This window comes from Chiloscyllium plagiosum, chromosome 35 (assembly GCF_004010195.1).
Source record: "Chiloscyllium plagiosum isolate BGI_BamShark_2017 chromosome 35, ASM401019v2, whole genome shotgun sequence".
In the NCBI taxonomy this organism is placed as follows: domain Eukaryota; kingdom Metazoa; phylum Chordata; class Chondrichthyes; order Orectolobiformes; family Hemiscylliidae; genus Chiloscyllium; species Chiloscyllium plagiosum.
In genome coordinates, this window is record NC_057744.1 from 2,610,507 (window position 1) to 2,637,280 (window position 26,774).

At 41.9% G+C, this 26,774-nt stretch overlaps 1 long non-coding RNA gene across 3 annotated transcripts in view; it reads left to right on the forward strand.

Annotated features, from left to right (window-relative positions):
- LOC122540575 overlaps positions 1-18,593 on the forward strand; it is a 228,468-nt gene extending 209,875 nt beyond the window's left edge. For all 3 annotated transcript variants that reach the window (XR_006309353.1, XR_006309352.1, XR_006309354.1), the window contains one exon: positions 13,771-18,593. This is a non-coding gene — a long non-coding RNA (uncharacterized LOC122540575). The remainder of the gene's footprint in view (positions 1-13,770) is intronic.
- The last annotated feature ends 8,181 nt before the right edge of the window (positions 18,594-26,774 follow it).

Genomic DNA, 26,774 nt, shown 5'->3' on the forward strand with positions numbered 1-26,774 from the left:
CCCCACCCCCCTCCGGCCTATCACCCTCACCTTGACCTCCCTCCACCTATCGCATTTCCCAAGTCCCTCCTCCCTACCTTTTATCTTAGCCTGCTGGACACACTTTCCTCATTCCTGAAGAAGGGCTTATGCCCGAAACGTCGATTCTCCTGTTCCTTGGATGCTGCCTGACCTGCTGCGCTTTTCCAGCAACACATTTTCAGCTAAAAAAAAATGTTCTAAACCAGGCCCATACATTTACTTGTTGGTCTTGCATTACAGAAAGCTTTACTGAAAAGCACATTTTTGGTGCTTATCAGATTGTCTTCTACAAGGTACAGCAGAGTGAATGGAATTCAATTGATATGTGGCATCATTCCAGCTATGCTCAACACTCAGTCCATTCCTGTACACAGAGTACTCATTTACTATCTGGTTAATATACTGTGACCTGGTCAATGCAGTACTGTAAATAATAGAAGGAGCATGAAAACTGCATGAATCTATCCTGAGTCACTATTATGGGACAGGAAATGCTGCTATGTAAAGATAGTAGAGAGGCCAGATCGAAACCTCCTTATAAAGAATTGCTTTAGTGTGAAGAAGAGAGTATTTGTGTGTGTGGAGCATATGAGTAAGTGTGTGTTTGAATGCACTCTTTGAATGAGGAGAAGTGACTGAAAATGGACTGGGTGCATTTGGAGGAATCTGTCCCTTCATCAAAGTCGGTGCTGGGGATCAGAGCAGTCCTGTTTCCTTTGCCCAGGACTAGTGAGATACATTCAATGCCCTCTACTCTGACCTGGTCCAACCCATAAGTTGAGATGTTAAGTTTTAAAACAGACCTGAGGGGCACCATTTTCATGCAAAAGATGGGGCATGAATGGAGACAGAAGAAGTAGTAAAGGCACGTCCAGTTACAACATTGGAAAGACAATTGGACTGGTTCATAGATTGGAAGGGTTTAGAGTGATTTGGGCCAAATGCAGGCAAATGGGATTAGTTACGTTTGGGATACCTGGTCAGCATGGACAAGTTGGACCAATGGGTCTGTTTCTGTGCTGTACGACTCAATGACACTAAGAGCAACATCTATTGCACCAATGAGCCATATCTTACACTAACTAGCCAATGGCACTAATTTAAGTACAAATTCAGAGCAGTCTTTTGTACCAAAAGGCTGACACCAACTGAGAACTGAATCAACAATCGTCCTCAAACTAACTTCATAAAGGACCCACTAAAGGCATCAGAAAATAAAGGACCCCAACCCTCTGTCTTGTGATGTCTGACCATCACTTGGGCTGCACAGCCTTTAAAATGAGACCCTCATGTTCTGAATCAGTGAATACACCCTGGACTATTCCAGGCAGTCTTGATGTACATAAATTGTCAATGTGTACAGCATTGATGTGAACTTTGACACATTTATTCTGTCATGCAATTATTTCATTTCTGGATTTGGGAATGAACTGGGAACCAAGTGGGAAATATCGCTGAGCTTTTCGTTTGTGTGTGTGTGTGTTTGTTTTTGTTTATATTCATGAACATGTTGTTGCTTTTTCTTCCAGAATACAAAGGGGCAACATGGTGGCTCAGTGATTAGCACTGTTGCCTCACAGCGCCAGGAACCCGGGTTCGATTCCAGCCTCAAGTGACTGTCTGTATGGAGTTAGTATATTTATTTTCCCTGTGGCTACATCGGTTTCCTCCCTCAGTCCAAAGGTGTGCGGGTCAGGCAGATAGGCCATGATAAATTGTCCATAGTGTCCAGGGATGTGCAGGCTAGGAGGATAAAACATGGAAAGTGCAGGGTTAAAGGGATGGGGTGGGTCTGTGTGGACCTGATGGGTGGAATGTCCTTCCACACTGTAGATATTCTATGATTCTATGTGGGTGTATATGTACGAGTGTATGTACGAATCTGTAGGTGTGGGTATGAGCACTTGGCAGGGTTGTGTGTATGTGTATATACAAATGTGTGGGTGTGTGTAGGCGTGTGCAATTTGAAGATGAGCTAAATTTGCATTTCAGAAAAGGTTATGTAACAACAATGTCAGTTTGCATTTTTATGACACCTTTGACACAGTTCACCATCTTCATGATGCTTCACAGGAATAAAATCAGAAAGGAATAAAATCACTTGGTCAGACAGGAAGATAATGCAACAGGTGACCAAATACTTGATCAGAGAGGAAAGTTTCAAGGAACCACTTAAAGCAAAGGTGATAGAACAAGGCTGAGAATTTAAGGGGGGAGCTGAAGAGCTTAGAACCTCTGAAGCTGTGAAATGTCTGCTCAAATGGTGTCTGTAGCTGACAGGAATTGTGTAGTGAGACTCCACCTCTGTCTTGCAGTGAATAATCAGCTGCCTAATGTTAACTGTAAAAAATGATAATGTTAGTGGCCTGGGAATTCAGAAGACTGAACGAATGTCTTTTTAGAGAAGGAAATCTGCTATGCTCACTTGATCTAACCTACGTTCGTCTCCAGACACACAGCACAGCAGACTGCCTCTGCCTTCTGAAATGGTCTGGTCTGGCAACATTGTCAGTTCTGTCAAACACCCCCACAAAAAAGTCAAGTTTTCAGCACATCATTCAATTTCCACAACATCCTCATCAGAAACTAATTGAGCTCCTGTGGTCACTTTCAACTGGACAAATTGACTGTGGCCAGTAAGATTGAGGAGACAATGGCCTAGTGTTACTATCACTGGACTGTTAACCCAGACACCCAGATAGTGTTCTGGGGAACCAGTTGGAATTTGAATTCAATAAAAAACTAGAATTAAGAATCTAATGATAACCAAGAATCCATTGGTGATTATTGGAAAATCCCATCTGGTCCACTAATATTTTAATAGGGAAGGAAACTGCCATCCTTAACTGGTCTGGCCTACATGTGACCCCAGACCCACAGCAATGTGGTTGACTCTCAATTCTGGACAATTAGGGATGGCAATAAATGCTGGCCTAGACAGCGACATCCTCATCCCGTGAATGAATTTAAAAAAGGATATTGGAAATAAAGGACTGTGATTCTGTGGAGAGTCAGGAGAAGCTGAGATAGTTCTCCTTACAGCAGACGGTAAAGAGGAAATTTCAAGAACTACTCAGAATGAGTAAATAAGGAGAAATTGTTTCCACAATCTTTTTTAAAAATGCAATGAGTTGTTGAGGTGTGGAGCATGCTGCACTTTCAATGCGCACTTCCAGAAGGGAAATCAAGAATTAATATGTGAAGGGGAAAGGTTAGCAGTTTCACAGTAAAGGGGCTCCTATTTAAGATGTAGATGTGGAAGAAATTATTCTCTAAGGGGGTCGTGAATCTTTGGAACTATCTGTCGCAGAGAACAGTGGAAGCTGGGTCACTGAATATGACTTGCTCCTTCTCCTACATCTTATGCTCTTCCAGGGCAATGGGGAAAGAGCAGGTGAATGGGAATAATTGATCAATATTCAAAGAGTTGGCATGGACACAGTGGTCAAATGGCTTCCTTCTGCGCTGTCTGGTTGGATGGTTCTGGAGCTACTGTTTGCAGACGTTTGGTGAGTTCAGGATGGGGTGGGGATGAGCACAGCTCAGCTTTTTAATGAAAATAATATTAGCTTAACCATTTGGAGAATTTGGATTGGAAGATATTGTTTCTTGAAGAAATCAGTTTGGACACTGATTGTGTTCTGCTGCCAAGTCTTAATATTTAGTCTTCCCACTAAACTAGCAATTTGTGCTGAGAATTACTCAAAGCCATGCCCCTGGCCTTTCCACTGGTTTGATGATGGAACTGTATTGTGACTGTATTACTTCCTGATTTCTCCAGCATGCACAGCAGCAACTCACCAAGGCTTCTTCAGCAGCACCTTCCAAACCCATGACCCTTACCACCTGGGACACTGAGGAGAGCAGGCATGTGCAAAATTCACCACCAACAAGCACCCTCCAATCCATGCAACATCAGACTTTGAGCCATATCATTATTCCCTTATTCCCACTGGCTGAAAATTATGGAATTCTGTAGCCACACTGAGTGCACTTATACTATGTGGGCTGCAGTGATTCACCATCACCTGGTGTGGGGCATTTAGGGATGCACAATAAATAGACTAGCCAGCAACGTCCAGCACTCGAGATTGGATTTACCCAAGAGTTTGACCAGGAGAAACGTGCTCTGTTTACATATCACTTTGAAAAAAAACATGGCATGACTATTCCTGAAGCAACAGCCTAAATTAAGTTTCCCAGTTAATGTATCAAAAAGGATATATAATCTTACTAAGTGAGCTGCAGCTAAATTTTCAGATTAATTTGATAGCAACTCAGTGTACCATTTTGAGCTGAAGAAACTTGAAGCTGCAATTCTGAAGTTGGGGAGAAAACATGGAGAAAGCTGGCACTCTGCCACCAATGTACCTACTTTCATTCTTTTACCCATTATTCCATGTATTAAACTCTATTACCATGCAAGAGGGAAAGAATTTGAAGGCTATCAGGAAGGGGGCGGGAGATCAGGTTGAATTGAATAGCTCTTTCTATGATCAGGCTCATGAACCAAATGACCTTCTCTGTGCTTCACATTTCTCTGATTCTTCAGGGTACATGATGCTGCAAAGTGCAGGTGGGGAGTTGTAAGTTATTTATTAATGGAACAGCTGTATTATGGTGGAGTGGTTCGGGACAGAAGGTTATTATACTCTGGAACGGCTCCCTGAAAAGACGGTGAAATCAATCTCCAAGGGAACACCCCACAAGCGCCGGGATACAAGCACAACAGGATACTCACATTCAGGGTAAAGGGGAAAAGCTGGGGCATGGACGAAACTGGACAGCTTGCTAACGAGTTGCCACTAGCATGGCTGACAGAATGGCCACATTCCCTGCTGTAAAGGTTTACAATTCTGCACACTCAACAGATATTTTTGATTTTCACCAGATATGTTTCTGGAAGTGGACCTGTCACTGGACATTGCACCTGCAGTTCACCGAGGGACTGAGGGTGCTCTGGGCTTCTTTCCTTAGGCCTTTAGCTGCTATTGAACAATCCTTAGGATTAGGAGATTCTTGGCTCCTGCTCTGCACTCCCATCCCCTCCAAGTTCAGCTAAGAGGCTTGAAAAGAGGTCATAGGCCTTTCATGTTATGAATGCAATGGAGTTTATGTTTGCCTTATATGGCCGGTAGGAGTTAGCTGTAATTTTGTCAAACCCAATTCAGGCTGAACGTCCTTCCAGGTGCCATTTGAATGCAGAATATTGCTCCTTGATGAGTTGTCAGCTGTGGCTCAGAGCAGGAAGCACTCTTTTCCTGATTCAGCAGGTTGTGAGTTCAAGTCCCAATCGGGGACCGCCATCCTAAATGTGCAATCCTTGAATTCTTCCCTGGCAGCGATGCCACTTTCTCAATGAGGCATTAAACAAAGGCCTCATCCACCCTCTCATAAGTGTAACAAAATCACGTGGCAATATTCTGAAGAAGACCGATGGGCTCCTCCTCACTCAGCTAGCTAAAATTTCCCCAGTCAACATTATTGAAACCAATTACCTAGTCATTGTTACAGCGCCATTGCGAGAACTTGCTGTGTGCACACTGAATGTTGTATCACTTACATTAACGCAATGACTACATTTCAAAAACACATATTTGGTTGTAGAACACTTTGGGATGGCTGATATCATGAAAGCCACTCTAGAAACACAAGTTGTATTTTCCCAGAATTGGACTTCATTTTGCCCAAAGATTAGATACACCAAAGACTAAGTTTTATCCACGAGGAGTTTAATCCAGGAAAGCGCTATAAGAAATCCTGATTGCTCTCTTACTCCTTTCATCCTTTAGTCCCTTCAGTCATGCACTACCCGTGAAAGATCAAACTATAATCCATCGTGGGCTTTTCAGAGAATTCTTCAGTGCAATAAACTTTGAGTCATCGGAAAGAGCAGCTGGCTGGTAGTGTCATAGGAGGGTATCCATCCTACAATTATTCCTGGGGCTGCATTACAAATAATCCCTTCCTTCTGTGGCACTGTTTCTAGGGGCAGTTGATCGATTTTGAGATTCAGTATTTGAATTGGAAACAAGTAAGAAATCTTGAGATCCTGAGTGTTCGGAATACTAAAGGATATCCCTGGCTCCTTTCATAACTCTCCCCTGCACTGTTATTGCACATCCCACAGTGTCAGTTGTCATATGATTGTGAGACAATTAGAAAGTTGTTGGTTCAAATCCCACTTAAGTTGAAATTTGTGGTGAAGTATTGATGGACTGCTATATCCTACAAGTCTAGATAAAGGTAAGTCAGTCTTCCTGTCTTTGCAATGCATAAATAAATAGTTCCGTGGAATATTTGCACATTGCATTAATAATGAAGAAATTCCTATCACAGCCTCTTATGCATAAATTAAATTATTTAAGTTGCACTCGGTCACTGCTTTAATCTGCATCTGTTTGTAGAAGACTTGTTTCTGTAGCATCTTTAATGACCTCAAGTATCTCAGAACCAATGTTGTTCATTGAAATTATCAGAAATCAGCAGCCAATAGCTGCACAGCAAGTTCACAAACAGCAATGCGATAATGACCAGATAGACTGTTTGAGTGATGTGAGTTGAGGGATTAATCTTGGCTTGGATACCTCTAACAGTAGAACAGAGAGATCTTTTACATCTATCTCCTACTTTATTCCATGCTTCTGAAGTGGTGTCTCTCAAGTGAAATATAACCAATTCTCTCTATAATGGAGAGAGATGCCTTGGACTCTTTATGGCTATCCACCTACACATGAAATTCTGTCCACAGTTCTTGTATTTTCAGTTATTGCAAATGTGACTTTGTCCCAATGCATCAATAGATACTCAATTTTATTTGTTTGTTGCTTGTCCTGCTCTCCCCTGAAGTTACTAACTTTCACAGAGTCGTGATTTGAGTATTGCGTTTCAGGTTAACAATTATTGCTAATCCCTACTTCCCTGAATCAGTGACCAAATTTCCTGGACCATTGCCATCTTTATGGTAGAAATTCTCCCACAGTGAAGTTAGATAGCAAGGTCCAGGAGTTTGACCCAGCAATGCTGAAGGTTGAACCAATGTCACAAAGGTATGTGATTGAAGGAGAGTTCAGAGATGAGAAGGTTAGCGTATACCACTTCTTCCTACAGCCCTTTAGGTGGGAAATGTTGTATTTTGGAAATTTTGCATGAGTTACTGGACTCAATCCAGAGCAGGAATCCTGTCGAATGTTTTATTTGTAGTTAGTTACCTTCCCGCTGCTTAATGCCTCAGTCACAATTTTTTTTTACCATTTGAAGATCCTTCGGCTTGTCTGTCTTCAAAACTCCAGGCATCTGTAGACTTTGGGAGAGATAGAGAAAGAAAAATGAAACATAAAGTCCAATCTTCACAAAGTGCTCACTCAGGAAAAAAAAGAACAAAAAAGAACTCATACACATACCTAGCTCATACTTGCACCCAGCTAACATCCAGCTCACACACACACCCAGCTCTCACCCTACCCAGCTCACACTCAGCCCATTCTCACACCCAGCTCACACTCAGCCCATATACACACCCAGCTCACACTTGCACCCAGCTAACATCCAGTTCACATGCACACCCAGCTCACACCCTACCCAGCTCACATTCAGCCCATATACAAATCCAGCTCATGCTCAGCCCATACACACACCCAGCTCACACTCACACCTACACCGAACTTACACATATGCACTTGCACCAGCTCACACTCTCACCCATTCTCTGTTCACATTTGCATCCAACTCACATGCAAAAGGAGCTCAATCTGAGCCCAGACTTACACCCTCTTAGACTCAAAGCCTCATGTTCACACCCAGCTCATACTTGCATTGCGTCCACGCTGACTCTCAAGCTGAGCTCACACTCACACCGAATTCACACTCATTGAGCTCACACTCACCCAGATGTACAATTAAAAGTCTGTTCTTTCTTGATCATGGGAAATATACAAATGTAAGTTCTGAGCCGTGTGGATACCTAAATTGGCAATCTACACAGAAATAGTTGATAAATTCCTCTGCATCCGGGAGAGGGAACGTTTTGTCCCAGTGTCATTCCCAAGAAGTTGTAAGTCAATGGAATGATTAGTCTCAATTCTCTTTGTGCTTGGGAAGAAATAATGTTAGTGTAATATCGAATTATTTACCCTTGGAAGCTGTATCTCTTCAAACCACTGTTAGAAAGGAAGTAGTTTGTATAACAATATGATTGGCTAAAATATGATCTGCACAGGGAGAAACAGAATGTTAGAATTGGTAAGTTTGCTCACAAGATTATAGTCTCTTGGAGAAGAATGCTGGTCAGGAAAATTGTCTTCACTGAGCAAGTTAATTGTATATCTAATTACTTGACAGGAGATTGATCTCCTGAATTCACACCGGCTCAATGGGATGTGTTGGCAAAGCTGGATCTTAAATAACACTTGGCATCAGGCTCCAATCAGAGAAATAACTGAGGTACTAATTATAGCTTCAGAAATCTGTTTAATGAACAAGGAACAAAGTTCAGAGTTTACTCCGCACTGTTGATGATCAGTCTTTGCACTCAGCACCCCATTTCCTCTGGCTCATGGAAGGGCTGCAGTCAGAGAGAGGAGGAGGAGAGAGTTACACTAAGGTTAGGAAACAGTGCCTAGCAGTGCGTAGTCCACTGCTTAGTCTAGGGCACATACAGAAAAGACTGAAGTCATGTGAATCAACGTGACAACTGAAAAATATATACTGTCCAAATATAAAGCACAGACAACCTCGATGCTGTTTTGGCCAGGTATTATCTTTTATTTTAAATCAGCATTTAGCAGCTTTATGTCTTCTCTCTCTCTTTCTCCACCTCTCTCTCTGTTTAATAGAGGATTTATCTTTGGCAGGACGCCAGGCTGTGAATATCAGATGCATGATGGTACTGGTTTTTGAGGCCTCGCTATGATGGCTAGGAGCCACGATCAATTGCTGGTGAAATAAGTTGGCTGTCTGCCAGTCTCAGGTTGCTACGCAGCCAGCCTGCCCTGCGCTGTTCACTGTTAAATCACAGAAGGGAAAAGATTGGCTCCAGACAACTTTTTTTTCTCTCTCTCTCTCTCTCTCTTTCTCTCATGTTTAACCCATTTCAGGCAATCGGCACTGCATCAAGATACCGGAGTCTGAGCTTTAAGGCCACTCTCACAGACTGAAGGTTTAACATTAAGATGTGTTTGTGTGGGGACAGAGACATAATTTTGTTTTGCGTTTGAATGTAGGTGTTGCTGGCATTTGATGACCATCCCTTATTGCCCTTCAGAAGGTGATGGTGAGCTGACTTCTTGAACCATTGCAAATCAATTTAATATACGGAGGTGGTGAAGGGCAGACAGGTTCAGAATGACTTTTGAAATAAGATGAATAATTGTATTCCTGTAAATTCAGCCACCTCGGAGAGGTTTCTGAAGGAGAGAGAGGTCACGTTCTTTTGTTTCCATCAACTGTAAATGCTCCAGTATTTTGGAGGCAACACTCCATCCTCAAATGTACCTATACAAGACAGTGACACTCGTTCTAATACATTGCTTCGTCACAAATAATCTCTGCAGAGTTTAATTGGCTATCTGTACATGTTAATGCCTTGCGTTAATTATACTGCACAGTGGGCATTGGAAGACTGCAGCAGAGCGATTAGTTCTAAAATGTCATGTTTCTGCCTATCTGTTTGCAAAGGAGGTCCTAACTAAGGAGTTACTCCTGCTGCTTGGTGTTTCATTTGGCTGCTATCCCCTTAGATATCTTGGTATCTTCAAGGCCATGAGGGTCTAGACAGTTCATTGTCCCCTGGCATTAATGGGTCCTGTACTGCTGTACAATGGCTGGTGGCTCTTCAGGCATCTCAATTGCCTGGCACCAGACATGGAGTGCTGGGCAGCATGATTACATGGTTGATCAAACGATCGAGACGACAGAGAGGGGAGGGGAAGGCGGGGAGCTGAGGGGGTGGATAAGAGGGATTGTGAAAGCAGTCTTCTGCAGTGTGAAACCTCCTTTTCTCAAGCAGTGGCTTATTTTTGATTCTCTTTCTTTGTGTCTCTATGTGATGGTGTGTGTGTGTGTGAGTGAGTGAGTGACTGATGCTGCAAATTAGGTTTTCAGTTTGAAAAATGATCCCTAGCTGCTTCATTCCCAGTCAGCACATTTGAAGCTCGAGATTAATGTCCATGATTGGTGTAAGACTGCCGCAGTAATCCGTGAGCAGAATGCAAGATGGGATATGGGGGAAAGGCCAAGATTCATGCCTATACTCAAGAGTTTACACAAGTCTCCATAGTAACATGCCTAGTTATTCTGTATGCGTTTGATTTTTTTTGTGAGGACAGATTAAAACTGTATATTCACTTGACCAGAATATTTGATGTTATTATCAGCAATATTCCTCTTTTCTTTTGAAAGAATTATGTTCGTCCAATTTTTTAAAATAATTGACACTCGCTGTATTGCAGTTATGAGCAGTAGTCAAATGACTGTGTGCTCTCTCTGTCTCATTTTTTCTGAATGTTTTCTCTATCTCACATGCATTTTTGTCTTTTTCCTTCTCTTGTTTGTCTTCTCTCTCTCATGTCCACTCCCTTAATTTTTCTCTCTGTGTCACTCTTTCCATCTTTTCTCTGTTAATCTCTCCACTTTTCATATTTTTCTCTCTCTCTCTACCCATTTTTCCCCTTTCCTCTCATTTCTCTCTTCATTGCACCTTCTTGTTTCTTGTTCTGCACAACCCCCCCTCCAGCCCCCACTTGACGCACGCACCCACACATACATATATACACACAAAAATTAGTCATTGGTTTCGCGAGAGAGAGGGGGAGAAAAGGCTCCTTCAGGAGTTGCCTTGTCCTTCCTGGGTAAGGTATGTTGGAACACTACCTCCAATCCAGCTGTTCACACGTACGGAGAAGCCACATTTCAAACCCGATCAACAGAGGGAAAGAAAAAAATTGGGATTGTAAGAGGCGGTGTGCTGCAATCAGGCTGCTTGTAAATACTCTCTCCTCTCTGTCATGGCTCTCTGCTTCTAAAAAGCATGCCAAAAAAAATTGAAAGGCTCAGTGTTGGCGATTTTACAAACAGATGTTGCCTCTTGATGCTCTGTTAAAGCAGAAACCAGAACAACAGTTCAAGCACTCTAGACGGCTTTTTAGGGGTTTGTTTTTAGGTGTGTTCAGGGTAAACGGGTAGACGCAGGATTGGAAGGCCATAAGTTTATTCACATTTGTTAAAAGTTCGACATTATTTTCTCCAGTTATAAATTCACTAATCTCAGCATTTCATTTTGTAAACTGTTTCTGAAAATTAAAAGTCGCCTCCTTTTATCTATTCTCATCAACCGCATGTGGACAAAGCAGTGAATGAATTCTAGACCCTTCTTCTTAAAATATCCCAGCTCCTCGCCCGTCTCCACAAAGTTTAAAAAAAACCAATGATCGGGAATTTTCGGACGTTCCTGGTGAGTTAAAGAGAACACTACCACAGACACAATGGTCTCTTTTTGGTTCTTTTTCTTCTTCTTGGCATCTGTCTCTCGTGAACATTCTCCTTCCCTCTGTCGCTTCCCCCCCCCTCTCCTTACACCTCCCACCACCCCTCCCGTATTGTCAAATGAAAATAGTTATTTTGACATAATGTGGCTCTCAAGTTATTAGCCTTGAGGGAAGCGATCCACTTTGAATGGAAAAGTAGCAAGGGGTAATGTGTGCAAAGCCAGGCAACTGTTAATGCTCTTCAGTGCCAACGTTACTCCATATTGCTTGTCTTTGCCAGGATGCAGACATCTACATAGACAGCCGTCTGTAATCCTCCTTCGCTTTCTGTTGCTTTCCTGACCTGTGCCTCTGTCTCGAAAGTGTTAAAATTATTTGGCACCGGAACTGCATTTCAAAGCAGATTTGTCTTCTCTTTGCATTCAAGATTCACAGGGTACCATCTGATATTAAAATTCACATTGTCGGGCTTTGTGTATTGTGCCAAGATCCACGCTAAGCCCTTTGCGCTCTTTCTCTCTCTCTCTCTCTCTCTCATTCTCGTTCTTTCCCTCTGTCTTTCCTACCACCCCTTTCGTCCTTAATTGCCATTTAACGCTTAGAGAGAAAGAGAAAAGAAAACCAAAAGAGGCTGCTTCAAAGTTTTCTGGCTCTGGGAATTAGATGTTTGATCACGATTGAAAGGCCGAGTTTTGTTTTGTGTGTGTGAGAGTCTGTGTTACCTCTCCAAATTCCTTGTGAGCCTGTGAATCTTTCTCTTTCCCCTATCTGCTGATGGCTATTCATCAACCAAATGGTACTGTCGCTGTACTAAGTAAGAATCCGCAGTGCCCGGGCACTGCATGATGCCAGTTTTGCTTAGTTGGGGCAGCATCAGATTGCATGGGGGGGCGCGATTCAAAAAATGCACCGTCTGAAAACTGCTGCAACGCTTTCTTCCAACATTTTTTTTTGTTGTTTGTTTTCGTTGATGGAAATCAACGCAAATATTTCCTTGCTAATCCCACCCAGATGAAACAAAAGAATAGTAATCGCCATTTTTTTTGCTAGCAAGGGGAAACAGCTGGCTTGTGCAGTCAGCAGATTTAATTGCGAGGGAAACTGATTCCATTCGCGAAGGATAAAATTCTATTTGGTGATCCTTTATTTGGACGACAGGAAGCAGGCAGTCTCCCCCTTTTGCTTGTGCCTGTGTTGTCTGTATGCTTTTCCGGAATTGTGGAATTACCCGAACCCTGCTTGGACCATTTGTGTTGGCAGCGCTGTTTTCGACGTTGGTGGTACTGCGCAATGTTGAGGTAGGCCCTATTGTCACAAACAGCGAAGCATCTTAAAATGAGCTGGGAGGTTGGGTGGAAGGAGGAGAGCAGATAGCGAAAGTATGGTGGTGTCTAATGTGTGGGGAACGGGCACAGGGAGGAAGGGAGCTTGGATACAGCTCCATTTGGACTGTTGTCTCTCTCTGTCTCCCCCCACAAACCTGTTGTGATGTGTGTAGATTTTGTATAAATGCATCAGCTTTATCGTGTTCCCTTTCTTCATTCTCTGCACTGTGACAGAGAGACAGCGAGCAGCAAGGTGAGGCCTGCACCTCAGCCTTTAGCAAAATGTGCGTGGATCGGGTGCTTGCCTTTTGCAAGGGGGCGGAGTGGGGGGGAGGTGGGGGTGGGTAGCTGCCTCAGTCCAACTGCACATTGCCGTTTCTTTTCAGAATTCCGCAACGTGTGTGAGGAAGACTTGGACCGTCAGCCACACTTAAAGTTGGTCCAAAGGCATTGTTGCTTTTTTCCAGGAGGAAAAGGTTTAGGGGAGAAACAAGAATGAAAGTGAGAGAGCGAAATCAAGACACAAAGGCTGTGTATCCAAGCTTGGCGTGGAGAAGGCGCCTGGGTAGCGAGCCAAGGAGTCTGCTGTGGTACAAAAGAAATCTTCCAGAATTTGAGTCAAGTAATTCTTCTGATGGATAATGGTTGTGCTTTTTTCAATGAGAGATCATACTTTTCACTCAATTCTGTCGCTATATCTCATTTTCAGTCATTTGAATCAAGAAACTTTATTTACATTTAAAAGTACATACAGATAAACGCCCAATACTCGATGGACAAGATTGGATAAACACTCTTCATAACGTTTAAGAACTTACGAAGCACTGTTTGGTTTAAATGTCCCGAATTAGGCATTTTGGAAGTATTAGTAGTGAAGTATTTCATTTGTAATCTTTAAAAACTCCTTTTCATTTCTTAATTTTTCTCCCTTCTATTTTCAGAACGCGGCCTAGCAAGACAGAACACAGCCTGACGAGCCAACAACATCCAATGCCAGAAGTTGAAACTGAGAGCTAACAGATGGCCCTACATGTGCACATACAGCAACTAGATCGCAGTGTGTTGGTGTTTTGGGTTTTAATATTATTTTTATTATTGTTTTGGAAAAGCTTTTAATTTGCCCCCCCCTTTGGTCAGATTTTGAGTTGAGAAGATGCAGTGACTTTTTTGCAAATTCATTTAAAATGGCAACCAAAGTGAAAGGCGATCTCTACTTCGGGAGCTTTGGACTCTGTTCACAATTTGCACAATGGGTGTGAACCTGGGTGTGTCGAGAGAAGGGGAATAGAGGAGGGAGGAAGAGTGCGGGATGGATGGTATTAGCGCCAAGGGAAAGGAGATAAAAAGAAATGAGGGAGAAGCCAGATGCATACAGATGTTAAAACTGCAAAGCCAGCTGCCACTAACCCGTAGATCCGAACTTGTGTTTTGCATATCCCACAAGCTCGTGTCTATAGGTCTGTGTCTACATGGTAAAAAAACAACAAGATTTCTCCTCAGCAATAAGTGATCAACTCGGGAATATAAAGACATCTTGTGGTGATTCTCAGCCTCAGATCATCCCAGTTGTGAGGCTTAGACCAGGGGCTGGGGAGGGGAGGGTTGTGGAAGGCCCTCTTTTCCAAACTGTATGTGCAGAGGACCCAAGTCAGAGTGACGACCACATGATAATCGCATCAAACTGTACAGGATTGGAACAGGCCAGTTATCCCACCTGTCCATGCTAGTGTCCGAGCTTCACAAGAGCCTCCTCAGTAACTGAAGCTGAGAGAGGCTAACTTTAAATCGAGTTCTGAGGAAGGGTCACCAGGCCCAAAATGTTAATTCTGATTTAATGCTTTCCCAGCAACTTCTGTTTTTGTTTCTGATTTACAGCATCCACAACTCTTTTAGTTTTTATTTAAATCCTGAGTTTCTTCTTTTACAGCAGGGTGGGGCTGGCAGTGTGAAAGTCCTAACCCGTGAGTCAGTGATGCAGCTGAGCTTCCAGCAGTGAACTCCCTAACAATAATTGACTGTTTAACCAGTCCTTTACTCTCTTCTGGAAATAGTGACCCAAAAGCCAATAGTGATTTACTTTCTGAGGCCTTTGGATGAAATCTGTTTGAATTCCCACGAGGGACTAACCATGAAAGTAGGAAGGGACATGTGTTTCAGGGGAGATGTGGGGCCAGGCACAGACTGCTACAACAAGCCCACCTGACAGTATGATGTCTCTTGAGATTTATAGCTTCTTGACAGTTCAGTAAAAGGTGTAGTTTCACTGAAGACAGCATAGTTGTATGGATCCTTTCTTGGTGTGGAAAGAAGGACAGGAATTGAGTTGAGATTGTTAATGAAAAGGAGAGGGGAGATCAGCAAATCATGGATCCTGGAGATTTGAAGCAAGCTGTTATTTGGGTGGTCCTGTATTCCTATCAGTGGCATTGAGAGGCGTGTTGCAAGATCAATTTTTCTTAAAATTAATACTAAAAAAACCTAGCTGTTATTGTGTACTAACTAATGTGTGTGTGTGTCTGCCATTGGGTGTACAACTGTCTGGATTTGTAAAATTGAATACACTGAGGCCATGTTTATGGATTTCTCCATTTTTCTTCTTCTCAAGGTGTGTTTGCATCATCCAGCTACCCCTTTAGAAAGTATAGTCATGTAGAGAAACAGCCAAACTTCGGACTGATACTGCACTTTCCATCCCCCTTGTGCTCCTTCTCCTCTCACCTATCCTCTTGCATCCTTTAATGTCACCACTTCTCCACTCATCCCTACCCAACTCTCACCTATACCTCCCCACTCACTGCCCCACCCTACCCTTGATTCGCCACCCCCTCCTCTTGTCACCCACCCCGACAAGACTTCTCTTCGAACCTCTGATGCAGGAGTCGATGGGCTAATTGCTGTGTGCATTCAGGCTGAGGTAGTAGGTTGTATAGTTTAGAATTATACCAAGGGAGATAACTGTACAACCTCCTAGCTTTCCCTGGGGCATGCGTACAACAGCAGCAGGGGAAACCAATCATGGACAATCAACCCCTGGGAAAATAAACCCCCCACTGTAATGGTAAGCACATTGGTTTGCTCTCCAGGGTTGAAAGCCATCAAGTCTGTCTGTATGTATCTGGCTTCCTGTTAGAAAGATGCTGGGGGAGTGATCACTAGCAGATCTTCAAGACGTTCATTTTACAGAGGAAAGTGTCGGTGTTTAAAGTGACAGTATTTAATAATCCTTTGTTCCCTGCAGGTCTCTCTATTGCTTGACTCAAGGCATATTGTTCTAACAGTGGCATTCTGTTAGTGTGTATCAGTTTTCTTTGGGGTGGGGTAGTGATCCTATTTGATGGATGTGTTGGTTTTCCGAACTTCACTTTTTCACTCTGTGTCTCCCCATTTCCCACTAACCAGATACCAGAGACCTGGTAGACCAATACACCATCAACCGTACTCATCAACCATGTAAATCAGCACAGCTGTGTCAGACTCCAGGCTGGTGTTGAATCAAGTATTCTCCATCAAGCAGGTGCCCTGCAATTAGTCCTCATCTTTTAGCCCTCTACTTAAAAATAACTACCTTCTAACCAAATTGCTGTCCAATAATCCTGTTAAGATCTAGTGTGCTAATTATTTGAGACATAACAGGTGGTGAGTATAACATGGTTTGGGGTGAACAGATAATTTTTGATCTGTTCCTGAAACTCTCCCACCGATGGATTTGAGGTTGGGTTTGTTGTAGACTCATTGATCCTGATAGCGCTGTTGCTTACACTCAATCATGTGACGATCAGGAATTTGAACTAGATAGATGCAGGCCCCTTTTGTATGGCAGTTCCTGTGTACATGAATATTTGGTGAATGCAGCCAAGATTAGATTGGCATGGTATCTCCTCCCATGTTAACCGGCTCAGTGTCCAGTCTGTCATGTCTGTTCTGGCAACATTTCACCCAGTCAGTTTCAACATCACCAACTTATTTTTACAGAGCACCTTGAACTTGGCTTTTAAAAGAACCTTGGTGCTTCAAGAAGGGTAGATCTAGAAATAAATAGCTTTTGTTGATAACAGTGACCATGAGGCTACTGGATTGTTAGGAACAAAAAAAAACTAACAGTTCCTTTGGTCGTTTAGGGAAGAACAGCTGCTGCTGTTACCTATTCTGGCCAATATGTAACTCCGAATCACATCAATGCAATTGACTTTTAACTGTCCTCTGTGACAGCCTCGTAAAACAGAAACATCCGTGATGACCACATTCTGAGAATGAAACTCCATCTTTGTGTCAAAGGGTCCAGTAGATGGGATTCTGTTGAAATCAAATGAAAGAGAAAAGATCCTTCCAATGACTTTTACCTCCTCCTCCTCACAAACAGAAATGGATGTATGAGACATTTGGTTAGAATTTAAGGCATGCTTAACCCAAGAACAGTAGATTTCCAAAAATGATAAGGTACAGAAATGGGATGTTGTAAATATTGATTCCTGGCATGACAGTTATCCTTTTAGAGAGAGAATGAGCAAAATGAGTTTTTACTCTCCACATTAACGGGAAGTAACCTAATTGAAACCTATAAAATTCTTTAGAAGTTTGGCAGGGGAGGTGCTGAGAGGTAGTTTGCCCCCTGCTGGACAGTGTAGAATCGGGGGTCACATTCCCAGGACAAGGGGTCAGATTGTTTCGCACTGAGATGATGAGAATTTGTTTTCTCTGAGGTTTGTGAATCTTTGGAATTGTCTATCTCAAGAGCTGTGAGTATTCAATTGTTAAATATTTTCAAGGCTGAAATTGGTAAATGTTTGCATGCTAAAGGCTATGCAGATAGGCTGGGAGTTGAGGTCAAAGATAAATTGTAGAGTTATTCAACTGGTGGAGCAGGCTTGAGGGCCTGAATGCTCGATTCCTTCTATTTCTTTTGCTGTTATAAAGCTGAGTTTCATGTAGGACTATTGATTAGTGAGGGAAGCTGTTTCCAATATCAGAGCAAGTGATGCGGTACCCTGAGTTATGATGATTTGTTTACTTAGTGAGGTTTCATTTGCTCTGTGCCCTCAGCGGAATTCTGTGAGTGACTTGTTCTGTCACTGAGGCTGAGAGTTACCACAAAATGTTATAAAGAACTTCAGTTGAGCATATGTTTGATCCAGGAGATTACTCAAGAAAAAATGGGTTTGTACAACATTTCTTGATGCAGCATCCATTGGAAATTGTTTAACAAATCTTTCCCCTCTAAAGTCACTTCCACTTCCCCGGTTACCCCATATTCTTCCCCAGGGAATGCAGATTCTGGCTGTGATTGTGATCAATGGGTGTCATTGTAAGATGACCTGTCCAAGTCACAGCTATTGAGTCCAAATTGTTGCAGAGTGTCTTCGGAGTAGAACATCATAAACAAAGCCTGACCCAAGCCTGTGGAGGCTAATTGTGGCATTCTCACAGTTGCCCACTGCAGTGATAGATGCTATAGTCAGTTCCACACTCGGCAATGCACTTATCCATGGGAACTATTGGGTGACAATGGTGAATTTCAGCAAAATTGGTACAACTTCCTTTTTCCATGTTTAAATAAAAAGGAAAGGATTGGCTATGAAATCACACATGGAATAATAAGAATGCTTAATATTGGCAGCAGAAATTTGTCTCCTCCATCTGCTGACCTATAAGACTCCTCCCACAATGCACCTTTCATTTATCACGGCAAAGGCAGAGAAATATTTTAAACCGGATTGAATCATAAGGTAAAACAAAGAACTATAAATCCTGGAAATGTGAAACACAAACAGAACTTGCTGGAGAAACTCAGCAGGTCTAGCAGCATCTGTAGATAGAAAACAGAGTTAACGTTTCAAGTCCAGTGACTCTTCTTTAGAACTAGTTCCTTCTTCCAGATCTGAAGGAAGATCACTGGACTTGAAACTGTTTCTCTCTCTCTACAGGTGTTGCTAGACCTGTTGAGTTTCTCCAGCAATTTCTGTTTATGTTGAATCGTAAGCTATTATCTTGAACCTATACACTACCATTGAGCCCTACTATTCTAATCTAGTGTTTGCAATTCAGATTTATCACCTTAATTATCACTTCCACCACATCCTCTGTCCTCTTTTCCCTTATGTGACGTGAAACTGCCCTTTAATTGTGACAAAGTGTTTTGCTTTATCTGCTTCACCATGAGGCAGTAAGTTCCATATCTTCTTCATTCTCTAGCTGGTATAACCTACAAGTATAACCATTGGTTCAAGATGTTGCTTCACTGTCAGTGCAATAATATTACGAGATGTGCTGTTACTTCTAATTTAATTATTAATGTGTAAGCCTGCCAACTTTGGGTTTAAACTCTGTGAGAGGGATCTTGTTGTTCTTTCTGTATGTCTGCTCAGTCATAGAGTCATAGAGATGTACAGCATGGAAACAGACTCTTCGGTCCAACTCATCCATGCCGACCAAATATCCCAGCCCAATCTAGTCCTACCTGCCAGCACCTGGCCCATATCCCTTCGAACCCTTCCTATTCATATACCCATCCAAATGTCTTTTAAATGTTGCAATTGTACCAGCCTCCACCACTTCCTCTGGCAGTTCATTCCATACAAGCACCAGCCTCTGCATGAAAAAAATTACCCCTGAGGTCTGTTTTATATCTTTCCATCTTATTGAAATAACTTTCTGGGAAAAGTGACTGAGATTGAAGGTAGGCAGCAGTGGGTGAATTGTCGGAGTTGGCTGACACTTCCTGATTGGCGGAATGCCCTTCTCCATCTTCAAAGAATCACCTAAAGAGGCACTTTGTAAAATAGAATCTTTCCTTCTCAACTCAGGTAGAATTTTCCAGCCATGCCATGAGATTCTCATCCATTCCATTGGATTCCTGCCTTGTAAATTAGTTTAAAATCAGGTCCCATCCATTTAGTTTTGAAGGAGCGCAGTGCTCCTTTGTCATTTTAGTTCAAAGATGTTTGTGCAAAAAGGCAGTTTGGGCAAAACCAGAATTCTGTCGTCATTAACAATGCCCCGTTTTGAGTCTTAGTACGAAAGGTCTTCCCAGGTCAAACATACCCATTAAGATGCTATGACATCTCAGTTGGAGGAATTTTATAATTGGAAATCTAAATATTGTAATTTTAAGTGTAGTAATGTCTCCTTTTGAAAGGATAAAATAGCAAAGCATCAAGCTGAATACACACATTAATCATATCCTGATCTGGAGATTTTTTGGAGAGACCAGACTTTAGATTTGGGTTAATTTTGATGGCTGACCTAAAAATACTCAGTATTTCTGTAAAAATATTTGATTCCCGCACACCCTGCTTTTAGAACTGCAGAGCCAGGTACTATTCCATGGACAGCGTCATGCTGGTGGCCTGTTCCAAAATTCAATGCTGACAGCATTTGCCATCGATTCAAATAAGCTATCACCTCGCAGGTCTACTGTGCAACTCTTCATGTTTCCTTCTAGGCAAAGCCACTGAATGTTCCATCTCACTACCACCAACCTGCCTGCCCACCCCACACACGCATTTGTATTTAATTCCTACCGTTTACAATCCCCTCACCAACCCCACCTGATGTGCCAAATCTCCTGGAAATAGCCAATAACCCACCCAATTCTCCCAGCTGCTCACTTTAGAGATATCAAAGGCCAAAGAAGAAAAATGGTAGGGACAGCTTTGCCCCACAATCATCAATTCAGTTTCCAACCAGACCCATTGAATAAAAGTCGAGAGTGTGGTGCTGGAAAAGCACAGCAGGTCAGTCAGCATCTGAGGATAGTGACTATTTGTGTTGCTGCTAAACTAGCCATGTTTGTGAATATGCAGCAGCCTGCAAGGTATTGCTCAGGCTTGTTCAGTGCTCAGTGTAGTGGCTATGTGATAAAGATGTAAGGAACACTGGGGGAAAAAAAATTACTGGTCACAAGAAAGAATGACATTTCATAGAGAACCTTTGTGACTCTGCTTCATTGACTGCCAGTTTTAACTCTGGGTGATCATGTAAACTGATTAAGAATTAATTAGCCACCATGGTATACCCACACTTGGCCTTGAAATCATCAAAAAAAAATTCTTGGTTAGCATTTAGGAGCAGGGGGAGACCACTCAATTCCTCCAGCCTGCTGCACCATTTAATAAGATCATGGCTAACCTCCTCCATATCTCTACATACCTGCCATTGTCCCACATCCTCTCATCTCCCTTGTTAATAAGAATCAATCATTGTTTGAAAAACAGATCAAAGCTTTTCATAGTGCACTCCTTAGAACAGACAGTAGAATCCCTGAGAAAAGGATGCTGATTGGTTGGCAAGTTGACTCTGATTGATCAAGGTGTTGTCATTGAGAATAAACAGTCCCTCATGCTTTGGTTAATTCAAAAATGGCAGAATACCAGGACATAGTCCTTTTCCTAGCACAACTCCCTGTACTAGCAAGCATAAGCAAAACCAACGTGATATTTTAACTTGACTGTTAGTACGTTCTGAGGACACACTAGCCATCTCAGATTTATGATGAACAGTTGACTCACTATTGATTGTCATTTGTGAAAGTGAATTTGCACAAGAAAGTGTTTCCTAATTTAGTTCCTACAAAGTCTGATTTTAGTTTTTAGATTATGTCCTCTAGTCCTAAACTCTTTAGTCAGCAGAAATAGCTTTTCTCTATCTATCCTATTAGTTCTGCTTAAAACCTTAAAAACTTCAATCAAATACCTCTTGACTGTATAAGGTACTATTTCAGGACACTGAGTGGCCAGCAAAGTCAATAGGCATTGTCTGCCATTGCCTAGGCTATAGATCTAGAACGCCATTACGTGTAAAGGAACCTGAGCTGAGATTGGAACCATGTAAACTCGTGTGTAATAGTTAGCAGCAGTTACTTGGATGAGCGTCTGGTTGGAGGAGGTTAGATCTATAATGATGGGCTGAGGTAATTAATGACCCTCAGAGACAATGCTGCTTGTGGTAAGGAAATAGTCCCTGGATCGCAGCAGGCTAATGCAGGAGAGTACAGATGTGAAAGAATGAATGCTGTAGAGTCTTAGTTGACTGACTGGTCCCTACTATGCATACTAGTTCCTGCAGCTCATTATGGAGAGTTGAGATGGGTGAGAATAAGTCCATATAAACTATGCATGTGGAATGACAGAAGGCTTTAATTGTTATGTTCTTGGAATAAGGCCTGATGCACTTAAATTGGGAGCTTTCCATATGTAACATGCAAGTTCAATGTGACATTCATTGGCTGACATCCTCACAGATGTCCAAATAACTCAATCCAACTGATCATCTCCTGTATTAAGATTGCAGAGAGGTTGATGAATTAGCAATGTCTTGCTTAGGGATGTTACTTACTGATAATCTATTAATAGTGGAATATTAAAACACTGGCTCTGTGATTTGTTCCCAAGGCTGAGATAATAAACAAAAACCTGACTAGCTCAGTGAGGCTGCTCCCAAATCTTAAACTTGTTCCAAACCGATAATGTCCTCAGGTATTGCAAAGTTGGGGCAATTCTCAGAACCTTTGTTTGTATCAGAAAGCGGTAGAGGAAAATGTGTATTTAGAGAGTACATTTCATCCCTGTAGGGAGCCCCAAAGTCACTCACAAACAATGAATACCTGTGAGATGTCACCATTGTTGTTTTATAGGTAAGAGTAGCAATGAGTTTGTGCACAACAAGCCCCCACAAACAGCAACAAACTAAATGACCCGATCATCTGGATTTTTTTGGGTTTTGATTGAGATCACCTTCCGATATTACCCTGGATGTGCTAAGATGCCATGAGGTAGGGAGACTTCTCATCCAATTCTGCAGAGAGTTTCAGGTTTCTAATGCCCATTAACTCACCTCTTGATTCAATAATAAGACGTTTCATCAATATTGTACACCTCTTGTAGTAAAATGTTCCAGTGCCTCTTCACTGCATTGTGATCAGATAAAATTGGACATTAAAGCAAAGCAAAAGGTATTAGGAGAAGCGACCAAAAACCTGGTCAAAGAGATAGATTTACAGAGTGTTTTATGGGAAAAAAGAGAGCAGGAGAGTTTCAGGAAAGAATTCCAAAGCTAAGGACATAAGTGGCTGAAGATAGCATTGTTAATAGTGGAATGAAGGGAATGAGGGCTGCATTAGGGGCCAGTGTTGGAGAAAATTTGCAAAAGATAAATGCAGGGCTTGTTTTTGAAACTATCCAGTTTTTTTTATTCATTCATGGAATGTTGGTATGGCTGGCTCAGCAAGCAGCTATTATCCATCCCTAATTGTTAAGAATCAACCACGTTGCTGTGGGTCACGTGTAGGCCAGACCAGGTAAGGATGGCAGATTCTTTCCCTAAAGGACATTAGTGAACCAGGAGTTATCATGAATTTATGAATTATCATGCCTCCAATATGAATTTACAGTTTGTTCTTGCATTGTTTAAATAGTGACTCGTAATGGGGAAATTGTGAGGGAGCTACTATCATGATGTGGAAGATCTGGGTAGTTTAGCAATACTAGATATGAAATAATATCTTCAACAGAGGTACGAAATGGCCAGGAGTGAAACAATTAGACCATAAGGCAGAGAAGCAGAAATTAGGCCATTCAGCCCATCAGGTCTGCTCCGCCATTCAATCATGGCTGATAAGTTCCTCAGCCCCTTTCTCCCGCTTTATCCCTGTAACCCTTGATCTTCTTGACAATCAAAAACCTATCTATCTCCGTCTTAAATTTGTCCATTATACAGCCATCCAATTAGTGTTAAAGGGAAGAAACACTGAGTGGGGTGTGTAACAACAGCACATTCCCACCAGAATATGGGAACATCGACTTCCAGCTCTTCACTCAGTCACCAATCTCCTGCTTTTAGTGAAGCCTGAACCCAAGATACAGAAATTGGGGTGGATGAAAGGAAATGTGATTAGAGTCTGGTTTCTGATACAAATATACAAATTAGGAGTAGTTCCCTCGTGCCTGCTACATCATTCAGTAAGATTGCGGCTAACATGATAATCCACATTCTCAACCTGCTCTAATAATCCTTTCACACCTTTACTTAGCAAGAATCTATACCCCTCTCTCTCAAAAATTCAAATAATCTGCTTCCAGTCTTTTGAGGAAAAGTTCCAAAGGCTCTCAACCCTCTAAGAAAAAAACTTAGAGAAAAACTTTCTCCTTATCTGATGTTGCTATCCTGAAGATCTTTGGAACTCTCATTAAAGAGTTAAAGGTACCATAGTCCTACCAGACCAGAGAGCTGGTGTCTCATTAGAGAGAGTGTGGTGGTTTAACCTGAAGATCAGCATACCTCAGACAACGGGAGGGGGAGAGTAGGAGAGTCCATTGTGATAACCTCAACCAGTGCAGGAATTGACCCCACACTGTTGGTATCACTCTATATCGCAAACTAGCCATCCAGCCAACTGAGCTGACCAATTCCTCTCAGTACTTCTGTCTGAGCATCAGCAAACATCAGCAAACACAGAAGTTTTGTTCTCATGATGATGGTTGAACAATGAATATTGACCATCAAGGAGCACAGCTGGTGAACTACTCAGCATAGGAATCAGAGGTAACGTTTCAGTTTCCCTCAAATGATGATGAAACATTATCTGTGGTACTCACTCTGTTTCTGTCTCTACTACTGTTATCTGACCTTAATGGAGACATGAACCCTGTTTCTCTCTACAAAGATAGTGCCTGACCTGCTAAGCATTCCCAGTATTGTTTTTATTTCAGATTTTCAGCATCTGCAGTATTTTATTTTTGTATGAGGAAATAAATCCCTGCTCCTTTTAGAAATAGTGCCATGGGAACTTGCTTAACATCTGAACTGAAAGATAGTATATCCAACAGTGCAACACTTCCTCCCGTACTGGTGGCAGGAATGTTAGCTACATTACCTGCTCAAGGGTCTGGATTGGAACTTGAACCATGAGTGTTAATCACTGAACCAAATCTGAGCCAGTGTCTCTTCTAGTTCACTTTATCGTAGAGAATCTATTTAATACTTTTTCTAAAAGTCTTTCTGAAATTAAAACAAGGACAGGAATAGATACCACCTCAAGGTGGGGCTCCCAAAACAGTCTTTAAATCCTTGGCTGATTGGCTGCAATTTGATGTGGAGGTGCTAGTGTTGGACTGAGGTGGACAAGGTCAGAAGTCACACAACACCAGGTTGTAGTCCAACAGATTTATTTGAAATCACAAGCTTTTGGAGCTTGCAATAAATTGGTCATTGAGTGTGATTGCTGGGTGAGTGATGAGCTACTAAATGGTGCTGTTAAAAGGATCAATTAACAGATTAGTATTATACAGAGAGTCAAACACAAATCCTCTGGTATGTCCATTTATTTTTGTTAGATGGTGTCGGGGAAGTTACAAAATGGGTAATTGGGGGCAGAGTTACAAAGATTGCACGGATCTAGTAACAGCCATGGACCACGGACCTTCTGAAAGGTTGTAATGTGAACAATTCTCTCCAAACAGAAATTTTACATTTTAATTCATTCTAGCCTGAAAAATTGGAATTAACATAAAGCAGTGTTTTCCTATTTTAAATTATTGAAGATAAGCTTGATGGTTTTAATAACATTTGGACAAATTTATTTAAAGGGGAAATTCATCTATAAATTCCCTTTCCCAGTGATGTTGAAGCTTTTGCTCTCCTGATCCCTGTAGCTTCAGAACTGCATGGAACATTTAGCACAATGACCATGTGCTGTATGTCAGGTTGCTAACTCCAACATAAGAGCTTGAGCCCACAGTCCATGGCAAATACAAAGGGAACACTGTGATGTAGGAGAGAGGAGCTGTGTTTCAGGTGAGATTTTAAACCACAGCCTACTCAGACCTATCAGGGAGATGGGAGGTTGCGTAGCTGCAATACAGAGAAAGGTAGGAGTTTTCCTGGTACAAAAAAGTACAATATTGCAGATGCTGGAAATCTGTAATAAAAACAGAAAATGATGGAGAAACTCAGCATCTATAGAGTGAGAAACTAAATTAATGTCTCAAGTTCAGCATAACTGCTCTTCATCCTGGTGTCTTGGCTAATATGTATCTCTCAATCAATATCATAAATGCCGTGGTTAAGATCACATAACTCTGTGTGGGATCTTTCTGTGTGTGAATAGGTTGGCATCATTCCTTCATTGCAACACTGACTACATATCATTGACTGTAAAAAATGTTGGGCCATCCTGAGATTGTGAAAGGTGCAATATATTACTGCAAGTTCTTTCTTTCTGGGATATTAATTCATAATGGGTGGTGATGAGTCAGCAGGCTGTATACTCGTGCCCTATTCTATTTCCGTTGACTCAGTTTTTCTGACTTTCTGTCTGATTCAGATCCATTCACCAATTCAGCTCTCAGCCCAGCCTTTTCAAATCTGCAGACCAACAAGTTGGCATCAGAACAAACCAACTATAGTAGTGAAAAGTGAAATCCCGAGTAGGACTAAATTACCTGGTTTAGTAGGCTGAAGGTGATTCATCAGCTTATAGTTTGAACACCCCTGATATGGGGTTCCTGCCAGAATCAGCTTTTGAAATTAGGTATCTGGTAAAAACAGAAGAATGAAAAGTAGGGAGACATATTGAACTTTGCAACTGCCTTAGTGTTGTAAAACAAAATTGTTGTGTGGGCTAGTTTAGCTATCCACACCAATGTGAATCTAAAATGTGAAAGGGACAGTATGGAGGGAGCTTTATTTCAAACCCTGGAGTGTTTGGTATTGGAACCTGGATGAAAATGGATTGAACCTTTTCCTCAGCAAAACGAGGGTGTGCAGCATAAACTTCCCTAAATGGCCGTTAACGTTGTAAATGCTTTTGATTTGGCCCAGGCAATGTCCAAAATCTCAGTCAAACTCTCGTCTTCTCCATCGCACCTATATTGCCTGTCTTCTGGTTTTATTGACACAATTTAAATTTTCCGAGAGAACATCTAAAGGAGAGGAATGACTTTTCATTGGAAAA